General features: G+C 40.1%; 1 protein-coding gene across 3 annotated transcripts in view; it reads right to left on the reverse strand.

Moving 5' to 3' along the window:
* The window catches only part of znf462 (zinc finger protein 462), a 45,594-nt gene extending 25,318 nt beyond the window's left edge, over positions 1-20,276 (reverse strand). For 2 of the 3 annotated variants that reach the window (XM_063889579.1, XM_063889577.1), the window contains exon 1: positions 20,130-20,276. The gene's annotated coding sequence lies outside the window, so the exon portion shown is untranslated. Of the gene's footprint in view, positions 1-15,655; positions 15,769-20,129 lie in introns of those variants that run through there. The other variant, XM_063889578.1, reaches the window with a different exon arrangement.
* Between the last annotated feature and the right edge of the window lie 4,916 nt (positions 20,277-25,192).

Below are 25,192 nucleotides of genomic sequence, written 5' to 3' on the forward strand. Positions count from 1 at the left end.
AAAAAAAAACAATGCTATTGTATTGGACATATTTTACCCATTTAACACATGAGTTAAAGGGGCAGTTCAGAATTTTGGACATAGGACCTGATTTCCAAGTTATCCAGTGTGCTATTTATCAGTGGAGACCGTTTTCAACACATTTCATCCAGTCCTTCTAGTTGCAGAGTTTGATGGTGCTAGGCTAGCGCAAGTCAACGGTTTCTGCTAGCCTGCCAATAAAAACAGTCTAGACTATCGAAGTAAATGTCTGTGTTGATAGAATAATGTTAGAAATAAAACTATCCTTGCATCGAAATGATCCCATTACATTTTGAGGGACTAAAGTCGTGCTTCACATGGTCCCTAAAGGGGCGGGACCATGTGAAGCACGACTTTAGTCAGATTTGACAATGACGTTTTTCACAGATCTAACGTCTAGAACACTGATTACGACTGCTGCTGTGTGAGAAACAACTTCCCTCTTTTTCCCGTTGGTAGTAGAGATGCGCAGTTGACGGCTAAACCGCGGATCGGGCGGATGACATTTGAACCAATCAAATGAAAAAAAATATACATTGTTAAATATTGTTACCTACATCCGAAAAAAAACCAGCACACTTTGAAATAGTCAAATTTTCATCAGGCAGTAATTTGGCCTAGTCGCGTCTATGCATGCTGCTTTGTTTATTATCAGAGATGGCAACGCCGGCAAAGGTGGTACATGACAAACTCAAAAAGGGAGAACTAAAAACCAAGGGAAAAAGAAGGTCGGAAAAGTGCTGCCTGGAATAACTTTTATGAAGTGGTGAATCAGGGTGACACCAGTGCACGCAAGACAAGCAGGCACGTTTTGGGGTTGTTATGGACAATTACAAATGTGAACATCTACGTTGCACTGTTGTGCGTTGGATTTTAAGCAAATTGCGGAATGAATAGAGTAGGCGTTTCTTTAATATCGAGGCTCCATAGTTTGTGTCTTGTATGATTGTTAAGCCTGCTGGTATAAAATTAATTGCACTGTCTGCCTGAAAAAAGACGCGCTCTCTTCCCATGCAGTCAAAATTAACGTCTTCAGAACAGGCTCGTCCTGGATGTTACCCTGACATGACAGTTAATTAGTGCGTAGTTAATTCGGCTATAATGTGAATGACTTGTTATTATTTTCGGGTTTTCTTTCTTTTTGCAAAAAATAAATGCATAGATCTAGAAACAACCGGTGGATGGCGGGCGGGTGCGGTTTTGAAATTGGTCAAAACACGTTGGTTCGGGTGGATGGCGGACGGATGATGAGCTTTGTGATGCGGTTGCGGATGAAATAATAGCCTACCCGCGCATCTCTAGTTGGTAGTGCGTCGCCCAAATCGCCCTAATACACAAACCGCCCCTGTTCGAATGCCATATACAGAATGCTTGTTGTATGTGTCAGATTTAAAAAGTGACCAATACGTCAGTGCCTGCATCAATCTTTAATCAGTTTAAATAAAGTAAAAAGATGGATGCTGAATAGCTGTGAATTGACACCTCTCTGAGTCAACAAAATAACTGTTATTCTACCAAGCTCACATTCATAATAAGGCTCCCATTCATAGTCAAGCTGCTCTTATACAAGGCCCATTCACAAAGACAACTAACTTTAACTCTATTTCCCCGCTGTAGGACTCAAAAGAGAATTCTGATTCTGAACCTGGAGGATATGTCATGGTATGAGCATGGCAACAATATGCAGAAAATGTACTATATAGAAAGACATCTTTCACACCGAGTGCACCATCCAAACAAAACACACATGTTGTTTAAAGCTGAGAGCCCTCTTTCTAAGCACTATTTCCTTATAACAAGTATTCATTTGTGTATTCCATTAGGCAAAGACAGAAATATTTTGCATGTATTCAAAGAGGATTAATAGACCAGTGTGCGAGCATGACCCCGACATCACAGACACACCAGGATTTGTGTCTGTGATCAATAAATTCAATGTTACCAGCATCACCTCTACTGATATTCTTATATTCTTCTTAGGATGCTTTGAAAGGGTTAGGGTAAGGTAGATAGTTGCAGACTGGCATAAATATATCAATGCTATGCCTTTTTCATTAGGACATTGCGAATCAAGGCCACATTTTTTTTATTATGTAAATATTTGTATAAGAAATTATATCATTTTAATTCAATAGGCAGGTCAACAATGTATGCAACTATTTAGAAGGTTCTTAAATATACCACGCCATATGAGCCTCTTCTTTTCCTTTGGCACTAGATTTTTCAGTTGACAACAAAAAATATTTTTTTAAAGATTTCATGGACGAAGAATGCATGGAACCAATAAAAAGAATATTTTTTACCGTTTTGCAAAGCCATTTTCTGAAAAACACATATTTAAGCTAAAAAGTTACAAGAAACCTGATGAAACAGGTTACGAAATACTATTTCTTTTAATTGTCTAACAAAATAAGCTTTGATTTGAACGGAGATATAGTGAAGTGTAGCTTTAATACCGGGATCAAATTCAATTCACTGAGCTGGACACTCGAAACAATGAAATTTCAAGTGAGATCAAGCCAGAGACAGTTGGGAATCCCGCCCTGCTTCCCACAACCAACTGGCCAGTGAGTGGAGAGCTCCATGTGAGCCGGCCGAGCTGCCAGTATGTCCCTGAGCAACCAGGGGATCCATTGTTGTTCGGGGTCAGGTTACAGCCTCACCACGGGGCCCCACCCTGCTCTCTTGGCAGTTCACTGCTGTTTTGAACAAAGTTGCCTCCTAATGCCAGGTTCCTTGACATGGATATCAAGAGAATCCTTTTGGGGAGAAGGGGAGAGGAATGCCCGGGGAGAAAAAAAAAAAGCCTCCTACACAACCACCATCTGCCTTAGCTGTGTCTTTTCAGCCAGGCAGTCCCTGTGCCACACCAAGTTAATGGGTGAGATTGTGTAACTGCTTTCATCTAGTCAGCTGGGGCTCTAACAGGCAGCGACTGAGCTGCTCAGATCCTCCTCTGAGCTGAGCTTCAAGGGCAGCCATTTTAGGAGCTGACTATGTGCGCTTAGGTGTTCAGCCAGCACACAACATGGACCCACAGATCTGATCCTCTTCCTCAAAGGCAGGCCGCCTGACACTGGAGAGCTGCTGACAGAAATCTATCTGCCAGATGCACGGTGCTGTACCCAAGCCCTCTGCCCACACAGCTCAGCAGAAAACATCTCACACTCTCGCCAGCCTGACTTTGCCCGGTCATTTCATTTCTCAGGGACATTATCTCTCACATGAAGGGATTTCCAGTGAAATGCTGCAATCCCCGCTCCAAAGAAAGACAGATTAGGTCAAAGCAAGCACCGACACTTTGTGGAGAGAAACTGCCAGCTACGTTCCACGAGGGGGTCTAAAAATGTGAGGCATGTCTGAACTTCTTTATCTCAGAGCTGCTCGGAAACCCTGAGGAGAAGGGGGCAGTGAGAGGCAGAAGGGGAGAGCAAGCCTGAAGGGGAAGGGTGGGAGGAAAAGGAAGGCAGTGAGAGAGCCTGACAGAGCCACCTGGAATACCTTCAGAGGAAATCGACTAAGGACAAAGCCATCAGACTGGGCTCCCCAGATTCCAAAGTCTACCGACATTTGTTAATCACCAACCGGTCCCTCTGCATCAGTGAGCTCTGCCAGCAGTCACACCCTCTACTCAAACTGGCTGACAGCAGCTGCTCTGTCTGAAAGAGGGCCTTTGAATAAGCCAGCATTAAGCTGATTAGGAGTACAGAGGTTTCGTCCTTAACTGTTGGTAAGCGCTAACATCTCTTGCCGGCAGAGAGAGAAAATATGCCATAAATTGTTATTATCATTATATGTTGAGCATCCTCGCTCCAGATAATTCATCTGGCAGCAAGACGGGATGTGCCTCTTGTCAACCTGTACACCCTCAATAATTAATGACCCATTGATTAAAAATGACAGCCTGCTTTTTAAACGAAAAAGACAGTGGCAATAACAGAAGATAGCCAGAGCCATGGACATTGATTTTTTTTTGAAGAGATGACAACATCAGAGAAAAATCAATATATTTTTACTTTCAAGAAAGTTATTAAAAAAACTGAGAGAAGGAAGGGGAAAGGTAAAAGTATAAAGCTTCTTCTGATGTCTTTCAACAACATGTCTTCACCTTATTCAGAGAAGACGGTAGAGGAAGATTGCAAAGTGAAAAACAGAAAACGTTACCTGGCAGTAACAGAGAGAATTTGGCCTCTTGCACTAACAGGACATAGAGAGCTGATGATCAAGATGGCTACTCCCATCCTCTGACATCACCAGTCAGGGAGAACTCAACACATTGGAACCGATAGTGTGGTTAATAGTTCCTTTATAAATAACACTCTGCACACAGTAATGCGATACAATATATGACAAACTACGAGTTGAAACACCACCTCTCATACACAAGTCTAGACATTGCAGGATGTTTGCAAGGATATTGTAACCGATGATATATTTGTTCGGCTGTCCACCTGCCTACAAATCAAAGTTTAAAGTACCAAAATGTCTCATAAATAATCAATGTCAAGGTAAATCTTAAAAGAAAAACAATAGAGTGTATATTAGAAGTGGACACAGTCCCAGTGAAATCACCCATTGGTCTTTGGACTACGGGTTTCAAGTCTCCAGTTTGGCATTTTAGCCAACGCCATATTGATTTTTTAAAACCAGAATGGACAACAGAGGGTGAAGCCAAATACAACTGAAGGCTTAACAAGATATTTTAAATGGTTAGCTTGCACATCTTCATGATAGCAACCCGTCACAAGAAAGCCACGCCTTGAAAAATATGCTGCTCTATCAACTATTTTACTCTAAATGGGACCATAATTTACTAAATCAACATCATGCTTTATTGAAAAAGGCTTGAGTATATCTGTTTTTTGTATTAAATCTAAGAGTAAAAAGACAAGATAAAGAAGTATTATTCTGCCACCAGAAGAGAGGCCACCTGCTGGACTTCATAAGGAATGCAGGTTTAAATCTGTTGCATTTTTCAGTATTTGTTCAGGACAGAAGTAGATATATGCATGAACTCAGATTCTAGAACTCTTTTATTTGATTATCTAAGCATATATTTATATATATTTACATAAAATGTCAACATGCACACACTGCCTATTTTTGTAAATATGTTTCTATGACAATCTCATCAATGCCGAAATCAGTGCCTTTCCCTTTCCTCAGTTTTCCCCACAGTTACAATGTGCATCTGCCATTTGAGCACATTATTCCACATTCAAGCACTTTCTGCCATGAAATGTGACACCTTGTGGCAGGATGCGCCAATACAAGAATCCATTCAAGGGTATAATACATCTGGTCAAAAAGAGAGAATATGACAATTAACAGTTAAATGCATAATGCATAAGTTTCACAATAACAGAAACTCTTAAAGAGCTTAGAGCATTAGGGAGTGGAATTGTATAAAAAATGATGGAACTGAATAGCTTGAAATTACAGAGGTAAAATACTAGCAGCATTGAAAGGCTTTTACTTCAGAGGAGCTACAGACAAGTCAAGTACACTAAAGTAGGACAGCAGCAAGCAGATTATTTATTTTTCAATTGATTAGTGATTTTGTTTTTTCGGTTTACTATTAATTAACATTTCAGAGGATGCCTCTCGAATATGGAGCTATTTTTCTGTTTAATGCCATATTACACTAAATATCTTTGGGCGTTGAACTGACAATACAAGACATTTAAAGAAATCACCTGAACTTTGATAAACTTGGATGGACATTTTATAGAAAAAAAGATAAATTGATGGGTCCACAGAACCATCTGTAGACATATTAATAATACAAAATAATTGATAGTTGCAGCCCTCATTGCAATTTGTTTGAATGAGGAACTCCAATAGCACATTAACATGGGTGTTGTTAAAAAGCACCAGTGCAAAGTGAGCCTATTCCTTATTATCAAATTGACAAAGCACAATTTTTTCAATGGATGACACGTTATCTTCCGAACGGTGTGTGCAAGCCTCTCCATGCTCACACTTTTGATCACACTTTTTGTTGTGAGTTTAATTAACATATAACGGCACAACCTGCTTTTCCTGAATTTGTGACTCTCACTAAATATACGCTGTGTTCCTTTACACAATATACATTTCTGTCAAATTATGTACAGTGGGGCAAAAAAGTATTTAGTCAGCCACCAATTGTGCAAGTTCTCCCATTTAAAAAGATGAGAGAGGCCTGTAATTTTCATCATAGGTATACCTCAACTATGAGAGACAGAATGGGGGAAACAATCTAGGAAATCACATTGTAGGATTTTTAATGAATAATTGGTAAATTCCTCTGTAAAATAAGTATTTCGGTCACCTACAAACAAGCAAGATTTCTGGCTTTCACAGACCTGTAACTTCCTCTTTAAGAGGCTCCTCTGTCCTCCACTCGTTACCTGTATTAATGGCACCTTTTTGAACTCGTTATCAGTATAAGACACCTGTCCACAACCTCAAACAGTCATACTCCAAACTCCACTATGGCTAAGACCAAAGAGCTGTCAAAGGAGACCAGAGACAAAATTGTAGACCTGCACCAGGCTGGGAAAACTGAATCTGCAATAGGTAAGCAGCTTGGTGTGAAGAAATCAACTGTGGGAGCAATTATTAGAAAATGGAAGACATACAAGACCACTGCTAATCTCCCTCCATCTGGGGCTCCACGCAAGATCTCACACCGTGGGGTCAAAATGATCACAAGAACGGTGAGCAAAAATCCCAGAACCACACGGGGGGACCTAGTGAATGACCTGCAGAGAGCTGGGACCAAAGTAACAGAGGCAGTACACGATGCAATCAGTAACACACTACGCCGCCAGGGACTTAAATCCTGCAGTTCCAGACGTGTCCCCCTGCTTAAGCCAGTACATGTCCAGGCCCGTCGGAAATTTGCTAGAGGGCATTTGGATGATCCAGAAGAGGATTGGGAGAATGTCATATGGTCAGATGAAACCAAAATAGAACTTTTTGGTAAAAACTCAACTCGTCGTGTTTGGAGGAGAAAGAATGCAGAGTTGCATCCAAAGAACACCATACCTACTGTGAAGCATGGGGGTGGAAACATCATGCTTTGGGGCTGTTTTTCTGCAAAGGGACCAGGACGACTGATCCGTGTAAAGGAAAGAATGAATGGGGCCATGTATCGTGAGATTTTGAGTGAAAACCTCCTTCCATCAGCAAGGGCACTGAAGATGAAGCGTGGCTGGGTCTTTCAGCATGACAATGATCCCAAACACACCGCCAGGGCAACGAAGGAGTGGCTTCGTAAGAAGCATTTCAAGGTCCTGGAGTGGCCTAGCCAGTCTCCAGATCTCAACCCCATAGAAAATCTTTGGAGGGAGTTGAATGTCCGTGTTGCCCAGCGACAGCCCCAAAACATCACTGCTTTAGAGGAGATCTGCATGGAGGAATGGGCCAAAATACCAGCAACAGTGTGTGAAAACCTTGTGAAGACTTACAGAAAACGTTTGACCTCTGTCATTGCCAACAAAGGGTATATAACAAAGTATTGAGATGAACTTTTGTTATTGACCAAATACTTATTTTCCACAATCATTTGAAAATAAATTCTTTAAAAATCCTACAATGTGATTTCCTGGATTTGTTTTTCTCATTCTGTCTCTCATAGTTGAGGTATACCTATGATAAAAATTACAGGCATCTCTCATCTTTTTAAATGGGAGAACTTGCACAATTGGTGGCTGACTAAATACTTTTTGGCCCCACTGTATACTATAGAACTATAGAAAAATTATTAATAATACATTTTACATCAATTTCAAATACGTTTACTATTCAAACGGAATCACAGTTGGCTATAATTTATTTGGGACCATACACCATTTATTAAAGTTCCTTCCTTCTTTGACAACACTGTAAATGTAAATAGTGGAGTGAGTTTATCAAATCTTTGCATTGCTTTTAATGCATTTACATCACATACTTCTAAAAAATACCTGTCTCAGTATCACAGTTTGACAGCCTTTCAGTTACTTCGTATCTAAAGGCTCAAATCATCATTGCGATATCTGCTGATGCAAGTATGGGCCAAGCCAAGCAGCAGAAATAATATTTTTTTTTTTTGGCACCAAACCTTTAATCATTCCCTTTCCAAAATATAACTGAGAGACTTTGAAACCAGAAAAAGTAAAGAAAGGCTTTCGTTTCAGAGTCAAATATTCTTTTCACTGCATCATTAGGTGTTAGGTTTAGAGCCTTTCCATGACATCACTCAAAACTGTGCTGTTTTCATTAAACGAGTTAATATAACAGTTAAAATGTCATAATATTACATTATTTTGTAGACAATAGATATTTGGTAAAATAATAAACAAACGGTTACTTATTCAAATCATTTTTTCAGATTGAAACAAATTTAGCTTCTCGTTTGGGAGAAATTCCTCATAAACTGAAAATGAAACTGAATATTTTTGGGTTTGATACTGTTTGAAGACATCAACTATGGCTCCAGAATATTGTGATTGACATGTTGTATAATACTTTCTGACCTTAGAAACCAACTCTTAAAATGCAATTGAGATAATAATAACCGGATTTATCAATGACAAGCTTGTTATCAGACTTCAGATTTGTGTTTGTTGTATGTTTCCAGCCAAACACACAACATATTTGAACTACAACAGTAGTTTATTTTTGTGCGGCCCTTTCATGCAAGCTCGAGTAAACCATTATTCTCACAATTGATCAACTTTCACTGTAAATGACACCAAAATTATGTGAAATTACCAAAATCCAGCAATTCCAACATACTGTATTTTCTTAAAGGACCGAAGAGAAGCTAATCTTTATATATGAAAAGTTGAAATAACAGCAATAAAAAATGTTTTGGCCAAATAAAGTACATACAAAAATTACAATATGAGATTAACTTTCTTACCGGCATTAACTGATACACTTCTGACTAATGGTTATCATATTCCTGTTGTTTTATATACAGTAAGCAGACTCAGGGCTGCTACAGACACTTAAACCACAGCCAAAGGGTCACCAGGAAGTATAAATAATGTTTGGCCCGTCGGCTAACATGCAACCATACGTGCATGTACCCATACTGTCTCTGCCAAGCTTGCGCAACATTCATAATAGAGAGCCAATACACACACATGCACCTTTAGTACACATACAGAATTGAATTACAGCATCAACTTGTCTTCGATTATTCCTGAAGTTCTCAAATTAAAGCCATTAATATTTCCCAAGAATTACTTCATCGTTTATTCATTAAAGGTTCATGTTTTGAGACTTTTTCCTGTATTCAAACCAAATGAGAAAACAACACAGAGGGTTGTATGATGATTGTAAAGCCCCCTGAATGACAAACTGTGATTTATGATTTTTGGCTTCATGAAATTAGTAAATTGACTTGCCTTGAAATGCTCTGAAAGTTATTTTTGCTTGACATTAATGTTGGTGTGGTACCCTTAAAATGCAAGCCATCCAGAATAACAGTGTCTGGTTAGCAGCGATTCTTTGGCCTGTGCACAGCTTTCACTCTCGTTGGCTCACAGTTGGCTTTTATCTGTCAGCACTGTAGCAGATAACAACACTGGTTCAAAAGAGAAAAGCTGGTCCAACCTGAATGACCTTCATATTCCAATACTGTGCTGCTGCCTAATCCCTGCACAGAAGAATAACATATTGACAGAAACAACCACAACAGTGCACACGAGTCCATTATTGTGATAGCAAGCATGTAAAGTGGAAACATTGTAGGGAAGTGCTGTTGTTTTGGTCACTAAACCAAAACGTGTCTTTGGAAAGTGTTAAGATTCCTGCTACAAGAGGAGTCTACTGGAAACCAAAACTCAAACAATGAAGAAAGGGGAATAAATTGAAAAAATGGAAAACCTGCCAATGAGTTACCAACGTGGTAGAAGAGGGGTGCAACAAATCTCTTTACACAGATAACAGCAAATTAATCTTGAGGCAACAGGCATTGTTAACATGACAAATATACCCATTCGTCCCACAGAGGGGAAATTTACATTCTGCATTTGACCCATCCTAGTGTTAGGAGCAGTGGGCTGAAGCTGCCATTATCTACGGTGCCTGGGGAGCACTGTAGGGGACAGTGGCTTGATCAGGGGCACCTCGGTAGCACTTGGTCTTTTCGGGACTTGAACCAGTGACTTTCCGGTTCCGCGGTCAAGCCAAAATAATGGTAACTGAGCGTAAAGTGGCTGAATGTGAAATAATCCAGTTGTATACATTGACTCTCAACTTCTAATAGCACAACACAAGTGTGATTGTAGAGAGTGATGTAAGTAAAGAAAAAATTCAGTTCAGCAAATCTGGAAAATAAACACCCTATAGCCTTTAACCCAAACGATATCACTGGAACTCCATATAAGTTTAACTACCAGTGTAAGCTGCCACATTTGCCTACAAAACCATGAGTCATGGATGTAAATAAAAGCATGTAATGATCATCCTCTCTAATCCAATAGATTTGGTCATTGGAATGAATTGATAACACCACGATCCTTCCACCTGAATGTGAGAGACAGATATGTGGTTTCTGTACTCCTGATGAGCATATCTGTTTCATTACTGCAGCCTCTCAGTGATAAGAACAACAGAGAGCTGGACAATGACCTCACTCCTCTCTGCCTGTGATCAGAGCAGACAGCTTCCTTAAATGATGTGATCACATGGTGCTGCTCATTTCAGAAAGTCTGAATACACAGAGATGAGACATCGATCCCACCTGGCCGATCAATGCGGCAGGCCTTTTGAGAGGAGATGTGAGGAATCAATAATGTTCGGTATAAACGTTTTGTCATAACATTCATCAAACATCTGCTGGAATGGAATGAAAGAGAGGGGAATGGCATGAAATACAACAGAGAAAAAGCAGAATAGAGCAAAAGATACAACAGCAATGCCATCCCAAAGGTCCCTGTATAGTGTTGGCATGAATACCAATAATAACTAGTAATACTTTGTATTAGCAGGTCAATGAGCTGAAGAAAAACAGCAGATTGAAACATTAAGCTTAACCAGGTAGATATCCGGATTCTTAATACTAAGACAATTCATCTTAATAATAAATCAACTAAGCGTGAACGCGCTAAAGGTCTCAAACATGAGTCACACCAAAAAATCCACATTGCCATAAAATTGTGTCAGCCACCTGACGAAAAACACTGGTGTTAATCTGTCCACAAATCTGTTTTGGGAAGCATATGGCATCTAAAAAAAACTAGGTCAACCATTAACCAGATAACAAGGCCTTGACCACAAATATTCTTCTAGCTCTCCATCTTAAATCCATCTGGAATGTTGGATGTAAAGCTAAATACTCCACATTAAAGCTCTTGAATTGAACATATTGCTCAGTTCAACACACTTACTCATTGCTACAGCCTATGGTTTGATATGACCAGTAGCTTACGGTGGCTAGTGTGAGCTAATGTTAGCAAGAGATCTACTCTTTACTTTGAATGCGCTGGTTACTGCCAAGCATTTGAGGTACTATCTTATTATTTTATATTATCCTATTGTCTTTTTTCCAAGTGAACATAAACATTTGTTTTAATGGTTGTTTTAAAAAAAAAATCAAATTTCAATTATACAGGGGAAACAAACACATGTTTCTGTTGATTAAGTATATTTCTTTTCAGCAACAATAAAATATCTTCTTTTAAACTATTATTTTCCCCTACTTGCCAAAACAAAACAGCATCTTTCAATTTCCCTCAGGATAAATAAAGCTTCTTGAATCTTGAATCTTGAATCTTGAATCTTGAACATTGGCCATCACCATGGGTTAAACAAGGCATCGTTTGACCTGCTCTGGATTACCCATTGCGCTATTTTTAGGGATTAAGATCAAGACCGTCTAAGTTGGTTTCGCCAGATCACAAGTTCGATTTCCTGTCATGGGTATAAACCACAATCTTGCAAAATTAACATTTGGTGTTGGGTAAGAAGCAGTCCTAGCACTCAGCTCAGAAGTTTTAGTAACACATGAAACTCTTAGTCAGTGCATGTTGAGGGTAGACGCTGCTATACTGTCCTTCAGTTATTTTAAGCTTGTTTTGGGCCTCTTGGTAGTTTTTCCTTTGGAGCTTCCTCTTTACATGACCATCCATCATTGCTGGATGACCTGGTCTAGATAAGGTCCTGATAGTGCCATAATTCCTCTTAGACTTTTCTTCAAGTTTGTCTTTCCTATGTTCCAACAAAGAATAGGGTATTCAAATCAAACTTTATGTCTGAGTCTTTCAAAGTAACTACTCAACAAAGAAAGTTGCGTTTTGTTTACTGAAAAATTTAGTTTTATTACATATGTTTGGAATAATTTCACTCCACAAGCATAACTAGCTTTCACCTCTTGCTTTCAAAGCAGCTATCTTAACACAAAGACACCTGAGAGTAGTGAGGTATGTGCATATTTACACACTGGGACTACAAACAGTGGACTTGTGTGTTTAACATTCTTTTACTGGTTAGTTTAACTGAATGAATGAGGGGGACATTTATTTTTTTTTTTGTTGGTCATTAAAAAAAATAACAGCTCAGTTGTCCCTGATTGTCGTGAAGGACAGGTAAATACAGGTGCAGAGCCTTTGACACACAGCATAGAGTGAGCTTTGCTGATCTGTCTGCAGCCTGACCTTCACTGATGTCACATTCAGAGGACGTTAAAGAGAAACACATCGCCACTGCAGACCCTGGCGACCCTTAAGGTTTCAGTGTAAAGGAAAAGCTCATATACGCTAACTATGCTAATAAAATGACCATGTTGCAGTTTTAATGTAACAAAATAAGGCATATTACTGCCCTTAAAAAAAGAAAATAAAGAAAAAAAGTTTCCTTATCTAGATCATGCTTCAATCATGACACAACATCAAAGTTAATGCGTCAAGCGGAGGATTCTGATCTTAGGACCTCAAAGTACTCTTTTACTGAGACCTTCAAGCAAGACCACACATCAAAAAGAGAGACAGAGAAGCAAAAAGAGAAAGTAAGGAATACCATTAGTATGGCTCCCAGTTGCAACACTATGCTAATCCCATGCAGAGTTGATACTTTTCTATTTTATGTCTGGGTCCATACTGCAAGGTCAGGCGGTGCATGTGTCAGCCTGTCCCTGTCTGACAGATGGCTACCTGACATCACCCACAAAGTCAGACAGCCTTTAATACTTAATATCGCGGCACTCTCTCTCTTCTTTATATTCTGTCTCTGTAAACCAAGACGCTTCCTTTCTCAAATCAAACTTGCAAGTTTGTTTCCCTCTAAAGCTGCACCCATAAAGAAAGAGAAAGGACAGAAACTGGCCATCTTGGTACAAGTAACCTTGCTCCAAGGGTAGCCTTTGTGTTTAGCAGATTGTTCCTCGTGAAAAGAGGTCCGCTGCTACACAGAGCACTCGGTAGTAACATTTGCCCTCTTTTGCAGAGAAGATAATGACCAGGCAGATTAGGAGTAGTCTTGCAATAATGGCTATCTCCTGCGTGTGATTCGGTCTTTAGGTTGTCATGGTGAAAACTCACCGTAAAATGACACGCTTACAGTCTTTTTACATCTCCTGCGTTTACCTTTAACCATGAGCCTTCAGATATATTTATGTGACCTTCAAGCCTGAAATGCTCACAAAGCAACAACAACAGAGGGCTGCTATATCCCTCATCTTAAGCCTGCTGGGTGTGAGGGTTAGATAATGATTACCCTTACAGAGTCGCCTTCTTCATCCCCGTTAACAAACCCCCAAAATGAATCTTTCCATCTAAGCTGATCTTCTTTTGACTGAATTTTTTTTAAATGCAGTTAATAGAAGAAGTCAGAACCTAGGAAATCAAGTAGTGGACTGGGGACAAGAGCTGGAATCAAGCAGACATGCACGCTTTGAGTTCCCCTGGAAGCTCAACCTTCTTTTAGTACAGTCACCTCCCTTGGCTCGCTCTCCCGTCTCTCTCCCTTTCTCTCTCGGGGCTGACAGAATTATCTTCTGCATCAGAGCTGAGGCTGGGCCAACGCTTCACACAGAGGACTCCATTTCACGCAGCCAGCCCCACTGTGGCCAAGGAGACACTGCCAATCACACTGGAGTATCAGTGGCATGGCTGTCCACCATTTTGTGCTCCTCAAGGTCTTCGACTGTCCTGCTCAGCTGAGTGGAGCTGCCTCTGCTAGCTCTGCTATCTCGTTACACAGATGGAAGTGTTCAGCTTTAAGAGCACAGACCTGAGCGAGCAGCTTCCTCTGCTGAATGTCATGGCAGTCAGCAAAAGCAGAAGTGAGATGTGTGGGTTTTTTTGTATGCTGCAAAAGATGGCCACCTAGAGTGCGGCTCTGCTGTTCTTCACAAGCAGAAGACAGAGAGATCTGAGGATTGTGCCTTTAAATACAGAGTTTTCAAAAGCCCTGTCTTACATAGCTTCCAGTAAGTTCTGTAGATAACATCAAACACAGGTGACCCAACATGTTCTACAGTAAACATGTTGTAGTGCTTCCATGAGATCCTTTTTTCCTAGACTGAGAATCATAAAAGAGAAGACTTAGAGCAACATGATTAAATATTCCATCCAAAAATGATTAAGTGCACAATTTAATTAATAGCCTTAGGCATGATTATTTTTACAATTTTATATTGAAAAGAATAGGTAGATATATTTGGTTTTTCTCAAGAGGTATTTTCCCTCGAGCTCCAAGGGAAGAATTCTCAGAAATGAATTTTCCCAAGTGCTGTACACAAGTAGGCTAAGGTAAAGAAATATATATTCGCTACTCCACATAAAGCTCATACGTGTTAACAGTCAGACATACAGTATAAGGCTGATAACAATGCTGAAGAGCCACGCTAGTGAAGGATGTTCAAGGACAGATCTTGGAGAGAAATCAGGAAGTGTTTTCCCACAAAGACAATCACCCCAGGAAACCTTACATTCCACAATGCCTGGTAGGCCATCTCTCATAGGACACCATTTCCTGACGTACAGTAAATCAATCTGCTGCGGTCTCAAATCAAATCTGTAACATCTTACACAACATATACAAAAAACTTGAAACACAGACTAGTCAGCTTACAAACCAAACTCAAAACCAGTCACATATATCAAATCCAGTCACATATATTGCTTGTATGTTGTGATGATGAAATGACCATGAGCAAAACCATGTTCCACCTTCAAACCTCATGTCAATCAAAAGTCTAAAACATTGATTTCATCCTTTGTTTCTATTAAAATGCCTTCAGCAGTATCCAAATCCACCAATTCACCCAAAAAAAGATAACAACAAAAAGCTGAGGTGCACTGAAGGGTTTCTTGTAAGTAGTGCTCAGTGGATAACTGCCAGAAAACACTGCAATGCTGACTTCCTGACATGGCAGTTACTACAGTTACAGGGAGTGGGTGAGGTTACAAGCTAGTCAGGATGGAGTATTTCGGAGTGACCAAAAGAGGACACAGGAAGCAATATAAAATAGGAGAAACAAAGTCAAACTGAAGGTAAACTGAGTCATGTTTGCACAACAACAATGACGCAAACACACTTGTTTCTTAAAGCTTTATATAGAAAGAAGAAGTGAGGTTCCTCTCCAGGTTAAGCAAACCAGCAGCTTAACAAGTTTGAGAACGGAAAGATGAGAGACCCATCAATATTAACTTACCACTGAGACCTCCTTTCCGAGTTCTTAAATATTTAATCGTCCTTGGACAGCTCTGTTGCTTCGTAGGCCGAGCCAGTGTGGATCCCTTCTACAAGACCACTCCTGTTCCTGCTCAATGAAGGCCTTGTCTGGTGGCACCACACTGCCCAAGGAACGGGCGTCTCCAAAGAATTCAGGATTTTTTTCCCCATCCCAGGCAGCTTGAATCTGACAGAGTTGGTTCACTGTCTCTTATAAGAGAAGGACATAAATCCTGAATTTTTGCCAGGAAACCTAAGTATGTTGGTCGATGGCTTAATTTATCTCAGCGTACAAACTGTTCCATCTGCCTGGACACATAATAGCTGAAGACTAGTAGACACAACTATGAGCTATACTGAGCTACAAGCATGTTTTTCCAGGAGGGGAAAGGTAGCGTGAACTGTTGATGTCCTGGTGGAAAGCAGAGAGGAGGAACCTGTTCCGCAGAAGTGTAACGTGGCAACTGACAACAGAAACTGGAATGAAACCTCTAAGCAAGCCACTTCCTTGTTCCAATGAAACCCAAACGTGGTGTTGCTATTCCAAATAGGCCTTTACGCAGTTACACATCATTGACTTATTTAAACATTCAGGCTGTTTTTTACTTTAAAAAACTAATATAACAATCTGAATCAAACTAAGAAAGGTAAACGTAATGCAAGAGAACATATTGAGGTTTTTCTGGGCTGTAATGACTACAGTGTTTTGGATCCGGGGCCTGTGTGTTTCAGCACACTTACAAGTGTAGCAGCAGGGCCTGGCTGCATCTCATGAGCCATGCATCATGTCAAGAAAGCACTCACTGGAGCATTTCAATTTGCTTTTGTGCGTCTCCCCGGCCTTCTTCACTGCCCCAGGTGAAGAAGAATGGAGGAGTGCATCACCCAATGTGAGTGGGTGAATGGGGGAGTAGGAGGGGAGTGTGTGCGCGCAAGAGACACAGAAAAAGTATAAGGTTGAGTGATAAGCTTCACAACCACTTCCTTCCAGCGTTCAAACCATCACAGAAGTCTCTCTTGTTTAATCCTCTGTCCTCTATGTCGAGCTTTTTAAAGGGTAATCCTGAAATACCTTGCAAAAATCCAGTTATGTAATTTTTTTCCTAAAGTATCTACCGTAGTTCAGTTCTGTCCTATCACCTTAAAGCTGAACTGCAGGGGAAATGTCGATGAAATCTCTTTTACAGGGGTACAATTCAACCAGTTTAAGTTGAAGAGCCATTTTTGCAAACACATTGTGGCAATAATATTGAGTCAGTTCCAAATCTCCACCATGAAGATACAATTTCAGCTACAGAGGTCAATATAAAAATATGAGCATATCTTGTAGCGTTGCATAATACAATCATATCCTTTTAAATAAATCCCATATATTATGAATAGAATGTATGCTTAAAGAAACATAAACTTTGGAAATATGAAGCACGAGTAAACATTGGATTATGCCTAAAGTTTAAGAAACCATCCAGTATTTCTCCTCTGGAAAACTAAGCCCCATGTTAGCTAAAATTCATTCAACAGAAATGTGTCAAAAGTTTTCATGTTAGCAGAATAATAACAAAAATACTTAAGATTTTGAAATCCAATAAAGCAGGGATCTAATGTATGATTCTTTTCTCAATTCATCTTTGTCTCAATTTTCCAGAGCCTAGGGCCACATTTTCATGTTTTGTTTAATCTGATTAAGTCTTACATTTAAAGATATTCTATTTCGTAGTGTATTAAATTGCTGAGGAAAGCAGTTGTTTACAATTATATCAGTTAACAAGTTAACAGCAAATACTGAATCAAATAATCGACTAATTACTCCAACTTTGCATTTAGACACAGGCCCTAGATTGGGTAAAAATGCAGGAGTCACCTTAGGGCCCTGTGCTTTTCATTTTTAAAATTAATTTAGGGGTGTATATTGCCAGACACATTTGTAATTAATCTAATTACAACAAAGTAATTGCCACACAGACAACCTGGGGACATCAGGAGCCTCCGAGAGTCTGGGGCCCCGGTGCAGTTGTCTACTTTGCCCTGTTAGTGATCCAGCCTTGGTTCACTACAACCCTTCTGCTACCAAGGCAATCTCTGCTACAGAAAGAGCAAACAGCCCTGACCTCCATGACCTCAGCTGGTGAGTTAAACTAGCACACAGATTAGCTCCTATAGTGTAGCAAGAATATGCTTCACCATGACAAAGAATGTATTACAGGCTTGTGAAAGTTACTTCATGAAACTTGAAGTGCACAGAGACAGCAGACAGTGTCAGTATCCCAGAGACAATCTGTGTGAAAAGAAACATCACAATCACACCCAGAGTTAAATCCCTGGGCTCATTTGCAGAACATCCACCATCCACCCAGACTATATCCATTGCACCCGTCTGTGACACGAATGTGTCGACCGCAGCAGATTCCTGCTCGGCTGTCCTCTATCGGCTCCTCCTTGAGAACCTGTTTGCCCTGCCACGCCAGGGAGAAGGAGCATCGCCACCATTTTGATTGCTCTTCTCAGCCTGAGCATTGTCGCAGCACAGTGTGTCAAGCCCACAGTCTCCTTGTCAGCAAGATTTCACACAGTGGCCAGGGTAACTGCAGAGCGTTGAACAGCCACACACACAGTAACAACCACAGGAACACACTTCAGCTTGCAAACACATCTCCGCTCTGCTGACAGGCTGGTCAACACACAACTTTAGGTTAGAACGTGTGAACTCACCTAATAATCTACAGAGGATATGGAAAACATTACAGTATAGGGCTTGTAAACAGGTGACCATTCGTCCAAATAACTTTTAAATTATTTTTTACCACAAAACAAAGGAAACAAACAGAGAAATACAACCTCACCCAAAAAACCACAGGGTCCAAAAGTGTAAATAAGAGGTCTAAAAAATATCAACACTTCGCAATCATCAACACTTAAGCCATAACAGTTTGTAGAAAAAAGCAGCTGAACATTTATTCAGCAAAAACACATTTAAAACAAAAAACAAGAATCATCTGGAGAACTTCCTTTCAGAATCTGCATCCATTACTTAACTCTCTCACACAGAAGAAAGTGTGTGTGTGTGTGTGTGTGTGTGTGTGTGTGTGTGTGTGTGTGTGTGTGTGTGTGTGTGACATCACTTTGTTGAACATTAACTACCTGCATGGCCAAAACACTGCATTATTCAGCATTAAAATTCCTATCTCATACACGTGTCCCCTCAGCCATCACAATCACAAACATATACTGCCCAGAAATATAATTTGCAAAACTCACCAAAACCAAACAACCCACATATTGACAAGCCACATAGTTTTAAATCTAGCAAAACATTGAAAACAGCAAGTCCATAGTTAACCTTGAAAGCCCCACTAGAGCCTCACTTTTCAGAGTTCTTCTGCTTCCTGTAGCACACTCAACTTCCGAGCAGAAAAAGCAGAAAAAGAAGCAGAAGAAGAGGAAGAAGGAAGAGAAGGAGAAGAAGAGGTTGTGGCCGATCATTTATGAACACAACCTTTGTTCTGGCGTGAGGGATCCTGCTTGTCTGACTCCAGGGCTCTCCTTGGAGACTCATCTGCTTTCCTCCATTTTATGGTGAAGCCCTACTAGTATGACATACCTGACAGCAAAGAGGCATCCAAACAGTGCAGGGGACAAGCGGGTTACAGTGTAGCACTAGGAGCAAAGACAAAACCTTAGAATAAAAATATAAAAAGCCACCATTTCACCACCTTCAAGAGATATCTAGCTCCAACCCTGTGGAGAACCGACTCAAAATCGCCACCAGATAAGGTTTCTTTTTTTAAATTGAGAGGAGCAAGGGAGGGGGGAGAGCACATATAGCTTCCTCACAGTGGACATGGCTTTCATAGAGTGTGTGTGTGTGTGTGTGCGAGACTGGACCAGCGGCTATGCCAGCTCCTCTGTGTCGCTAATGGAGGCTGGTTGGGAGAGGAGAGCAATCCGGTGCAATGGCTTCTCCATGAAGCTAACGCGCAACAACACGCACGGCCGGAGAGGGGACGCACAGCCGGGGCCAATAATTCCCCTGACCAGACATGTCAGAATAACAAAACACTCCGGTGCTGCTGAAACACGCAGGCGACACTCTTTACAACGCCGCGTCCATTTCCTTGTGTCACTTTGACAACACACCGAAAGGCGACATAGCGAGGAAGCGGTAGGTTGGTTAGGATATAAACTGGGAAGCGAGAAGACCCACTTGACTTTGGCTGCATGGGTGCCAGCCGGAGCGCCCACCCGACTAAAATCTCGCCCCGGCTTCCTCTCACAAGTCGGCTGGACTAAAAGGAGAAAAGGTGGTTGAGGAGGGCGATCAGCTCTTTCCAGGTCATTCACGAGGCGCTTTCCAAATTATATCCCATGATCTACCATACCGACGTTCTCGCAGACCTTGAAAGCCCAGCCGAAATCTTGGCGAAACTGGAAATATAGTGCAAGAGGAAAAAACTCACTGGTACAATCTTCTCCTCAAGCGATCCTCCCAAAAGTTGTCCTCGTATTTCATGCGTGCGCCCGGTCGGTCTAATGGATGATCGCCATCTTTCCTGCTTCTCCTTTGCTGCAGCTGCAGATGACCTGAGATCCGTCTGTCTCTGAATAATGAGCAACCACACAGACAAGGAAGACAATCTGCAAAGCAGGCTACACAAAGAAGTTTGGGAGACTAGCAAGCACCAGAGGGTGCACAAGAGTTTACGATGAGACGAGGGAGCATCAGCAGGGTGGACAACGTCTATGTCTGAGAAGCTCATCCTTCATCTAGACTGAAGTCAGATAGCCTGCAAAGCCTTATCAGCGGCTCAGACCACCACCAGATACATGCGGGCTCCCACTATTTTATGTAGGCTTTCCATACTGTGTCTGCCACGTCATGGGGTTATCTGCAGTTCACTTTGTTGGTGATGATGCTGCTTTTCCTCAATACAGACAGACAAGACATAGAAAGTAAAAATAATAAATAGATGGATAGATTTGTTGATTCACACTTGATACAAATGAATCTTTTATACAACATTAATAAATATACATACACAAAAAAACACCAGTCCCATTAAACAATGCCCCCATTCAATTATCATAATAACACAGCCCAAAGGTTAATCATCATTATTCAAATACATTACAAACAGTACATTTTACATAAGAGTGTTAATTAATTCTGCCCCTCATTCATGATAAAAATATGGCCGATATGTTGCAGTATGTTGTCATTACACTATGACTGTAAAGTGGACGTGATGCTGCAGCAGGCTGACTGCTCTGTCCACCAGCTGCTAACAAAGAAGGAGCCCAAGACAAAAGGTGCAGGGTCCTGCTCAGATGTATGTCAGAGGAAGGATGGGTGCGTGGGTGGGGGTTGAGCAGCAAGAAGGGGGCACGCATGGGAGGGTGGGTAGTGAGGAGAAGAGTCTACCTTGCATGATTGAGCGACTATAATGTCCTCCGAGAGCGTTTTATGGATTTTGAGGAAAATAATTTAACATGTGTTAGCTGTGCTTATGACTGTACTGATGCACTTAAATACAGGCAGGCTATTTACAAAGTGTAAGGGCTCTTACACATTACTGCACTGACAGTCTTTTGATATGATGTGAATTTCAAGAGAAATGTAGATCTTTTGTCAGGCGCACTTATCTTCACACTTTCAAACAATCTAAAGCAGTAATGTTTGATTACATTCCGTGATGTGAAGCTCTTTTTATTTCTATCACTGACCTTAATTGATCTTAAATTCTTGCAGCTGAATGAGTTTCAATATCACAATAATACTCAATTTAATTGAAAGTCACATTGGGCCTAGGATGTTTTAATCATCTTGTTGAAAAATTGGAAAAGCTGGTCAAACACAAGCTAATATTTACCTAAATGACAATATGTTTACTTTTGATACTTGTTCATAGTAATTGCTGTTATCATTTTGATGTATTGTTGTGCGAGTGTAATGCATTGTGTTTTGCAGACAGTAGATGGCAACAATAACAACATCTGCCCTCATTAAAACAAAAGCATGTGAACTTTAATTTAAATTCAATCAATTCAGAAAAAGTTCTTTGAATCCCAGAAACATATTTTGAAACCTGATAATCCTGTTTGTAAATCCTCAGTCACAAATGTAGTGTGGGGGCTTGTGAGTGATTGTTTGCTGATTTAAAGGCAGAGACACAGAGACGAATCAAATTTGTGTAAGATACAGACATAGTAAATCATGTTTGACAAGTGTTGGTGTTGCCCCTTGTGAGATTGGTTATGAATTATGTATTGTGGAATACATGTTTTTGTGAAATTTAATAGAAAACTTCAGATAACAAATTATATTCAGTCTATCTTTAGATCACCAACTTCTAATCCACGGCACCAGTGCTAGGTTTTCTACAATGCTGTTAAAAACCGTGATACAAACAGTGTCTGAAATATGTGACACCATGGGATCTGAACCATGTGAGAATATGGATTATATAATTTGCTCTTAAGCAGAAGGTAACAGATGGTACAGGAATGAGCCTTTTTTTTTAATGCAGGTTGATAGTGCCAGTTTTCCTGTTGCAGTGACGTAAATAGCCCCATGTATTTCCAAAACACTGTGGCAAAAAATAATTTGGCCCACAAATGACTTCCTCCTCCTTCAGGTTTACCTCTGACTACCCTTTCTCCCTTCATGTTTCCCCCCTGCATCTTGTAGAATTTAAAAACACACGAAAAATATGTATATTAAATTGATTCCCTTTACACTTTTGATGCCTCAACAGATCTTTGAAGCAATGTCTCCAGAGCGAGACGTGTGAAATACACACAAAAACACACAGTGTTGACAGTGCATCCAATGGGTGCCAGGTAGCAGCCGGGGTTTATCATGCTGCTTGGACATATGGTTTCTGCGGCAAATATGATTAATATGGGATGGCCAAGAGACCAACGTACAGCAGAGGACAGACTGCGCCAGGACATCCCCACTGGTCCGGCCTCCCCCGCTAACCCGCCAGGCCTCCATCCAGCACGGCTAAAAACAGACCAGTCGTCAGCGACTCAGATGGTCCAAGCGGTGGGAAACCGATGCTGCACAGATTTAGAAGGTATGCAAGACTCTTTAGATTACAATACATGTAGCACTATTTCACTGTGAACATCTTTTGATTTATTTTTTGTTTGTTAAAGTATGATGAGTTCTCAGGAAAAAAAGAAAAAGAGCAGTAGGACAGATTTTTATAACGGAAACCCCTCACACCCCACCGCATTTAAAATGTATATATTCAGTATTATAATAAAATAATGAAAAAAGAGAAAATAATTGTAATAGAAAAATAGGTAAATAAAACTCGATGCAATTCAAATATAAAAAAACTCAATCAGATCTATATAATGTAATAATTTGCAAATACAAATGATAAAATTAGTGGCACCTGAGAGGTGAATTGCAAAATGGACCTTCCCTTATAGTTTAGTATCCTGTATGCTGGTGAGAACTCAAATGCACCTCCTTAAAAGGTTCCCAAGACTGGAATTAAGATGCAGCAGAGTCCTGTATGGGTCAGTAAACATTACGAGCGGTCCTCTGTGTGAGCCAGCAGAGGAAACAGAGGAGATAAAATGATTCATTTTCCTGATAGTCTTTGCGCATCTTCAACGTCAAGTCTGATTGCGCTGCATGTTCACATCTCTTAGACTTTTCTCCCCACTAAACACAGACAACCCTGTGAATATACAATAAATACATAAACATAAATGTGAATAATGTTGTAGCTTCGAGTAAGACAGACAGCCATATGATGGATTCCTACATTAGACAGATTTTGACATAAGTGCTTTATTTAAATGGGTGTGTTTTTTTTTGTTAAGATTATGATGAAAGAAATGGCAATACCTATTGTTGTTTCTTTCATCAGTATCTGCACCATCTCCCCACAATTGGCTTCTTCAAAAATTGCACTGCAGTATGAGAAAAATCACTTGAATCACAAAACACAAGTATAACAATGTGCATAAAAATGGAAATAAAACCATTGGCTTTTTCCTGCAAGGACTTTCTGACAGCGTTGTTACATCCCAAAAATTGTCAAGGCATGAGCCTAAACGGAGAAATGATCATGAATTATTAATGCTTCAATTACTATTTCATTTAGATAAGCTCTTTAACTCTCTACAAATGCTTCATAAATGTCTTCATATGTTCAGCATTACCAGAAATGGTAGCTCAGGCTGCTGTACTTTAAAACAGACCTTCATCTGGCGTGTTGTGTGAAATTTGCATGTTTGCATATACCTCTTGTGCTCACACAGCTTTCCTATATGTGTTTGACTACATCCCAGCAGTGTGAACATTTAAATCAGGTGAATTTGAGCTCCTATGTTGACTAAAGATGTGTGTTTTTTTTGTTGTTTATCCTGCAAACTAGTGACCTGGATAGCGAGCTTCCTTTGCTGTCTTCATAATGCATGCTGGGTCCAACTTTGCAAGAATCTGAAGAGGAATATGCAAATATGGACATTGACAGAATTTCCAATCTGTACGTATGTTCTAGAAAGAAAACCCCAGTCAGCAGGGTATTGCTGAGCCTTTATTTATTGGATTTTGAAGTGAAATATTCCTCTAAATCAAATGAGAACAGGCAGTACAACCATTACAGTGCACTTACAGTGAATATGAAAATAGCACAATGGGCAATACATATGCCTGCTGTGTAATATGTATGCAATTTTCAGCTGTCTCAACTTAAATGCTCTTTTGAAGGAGAGCACTTTATATTTTTTGTGAAGCACAACAATTTGTGATGGCATAACGAGAGACTCAGAGAGTGAGCATTTACATTTTTACTTTCAGGATATAGAAATACTCACAATGTTTCTAATTAAGCCATTTAAAGAGCATCTTCACTTATTAAGGGCACATTGTAATATATTGTTGTTTTTAGAAGACAACTACAAAACATTACAATCAATTGCATATGACCTTCAGCAAAAATGGACAAATATGCTTTTTCACTTACTTGAATCAGCAGTTTACGAAAGCAAAGTCAGTTGTTCAAATACACATCAAGGTCAATAAAAGGGATTTTAACAATTTAGCTTTTTATGCAGTCTCCTATTTACAGTTTATAGGAAATGTAAAATACATTTGCATGCAGTCCACAGCTCATTTGGAGCTATCTTATTTAAATCTGTAAATACTGTCCCTAAGTGTATCCCCTTTCTGAAGGACTGAGATTGCCCTGCCACTCCTGCTTATGCCTCTTCTGCTTCCTGGCTGACTGGCTGTGTCTTCTTCTCTGGTGTGATGGTGTATAGGAGCAATTTGGTCACTTGGACTGCAGACAAATGGGTGTTTAACAAACCTTTTAATAATTGTATCAAATCACCAACAAATCCATTTTCAATGTTGCATATTTAAGGTAAAAATAAAAGACAGAAAAAGTAGTTGATGTTTTTAATATTACTGTGAATATCATCAGATTAATTTTAACACAACTTAGTCTACAGCCATGCTAAATACTCTGAGGGACAACATGCCCACACTGAAAAA

Source organism: Eleginops maclovinus, chromosome 8 (genome assembly GCF_036324505.1).
Source record: "Eleginops maclovinus isolate JMC-PN-2008 ecotype Puerto Natales chromosome 8, JC_Emac_rtc_rv5, whole genome shotgun sequence".
Lineage (NCBI taxonomy): Eukaryota > Metazoa > Chordata > Actinopteri > Perciformes > Eleginopidae > Eleginops > Eleginops maclovinus.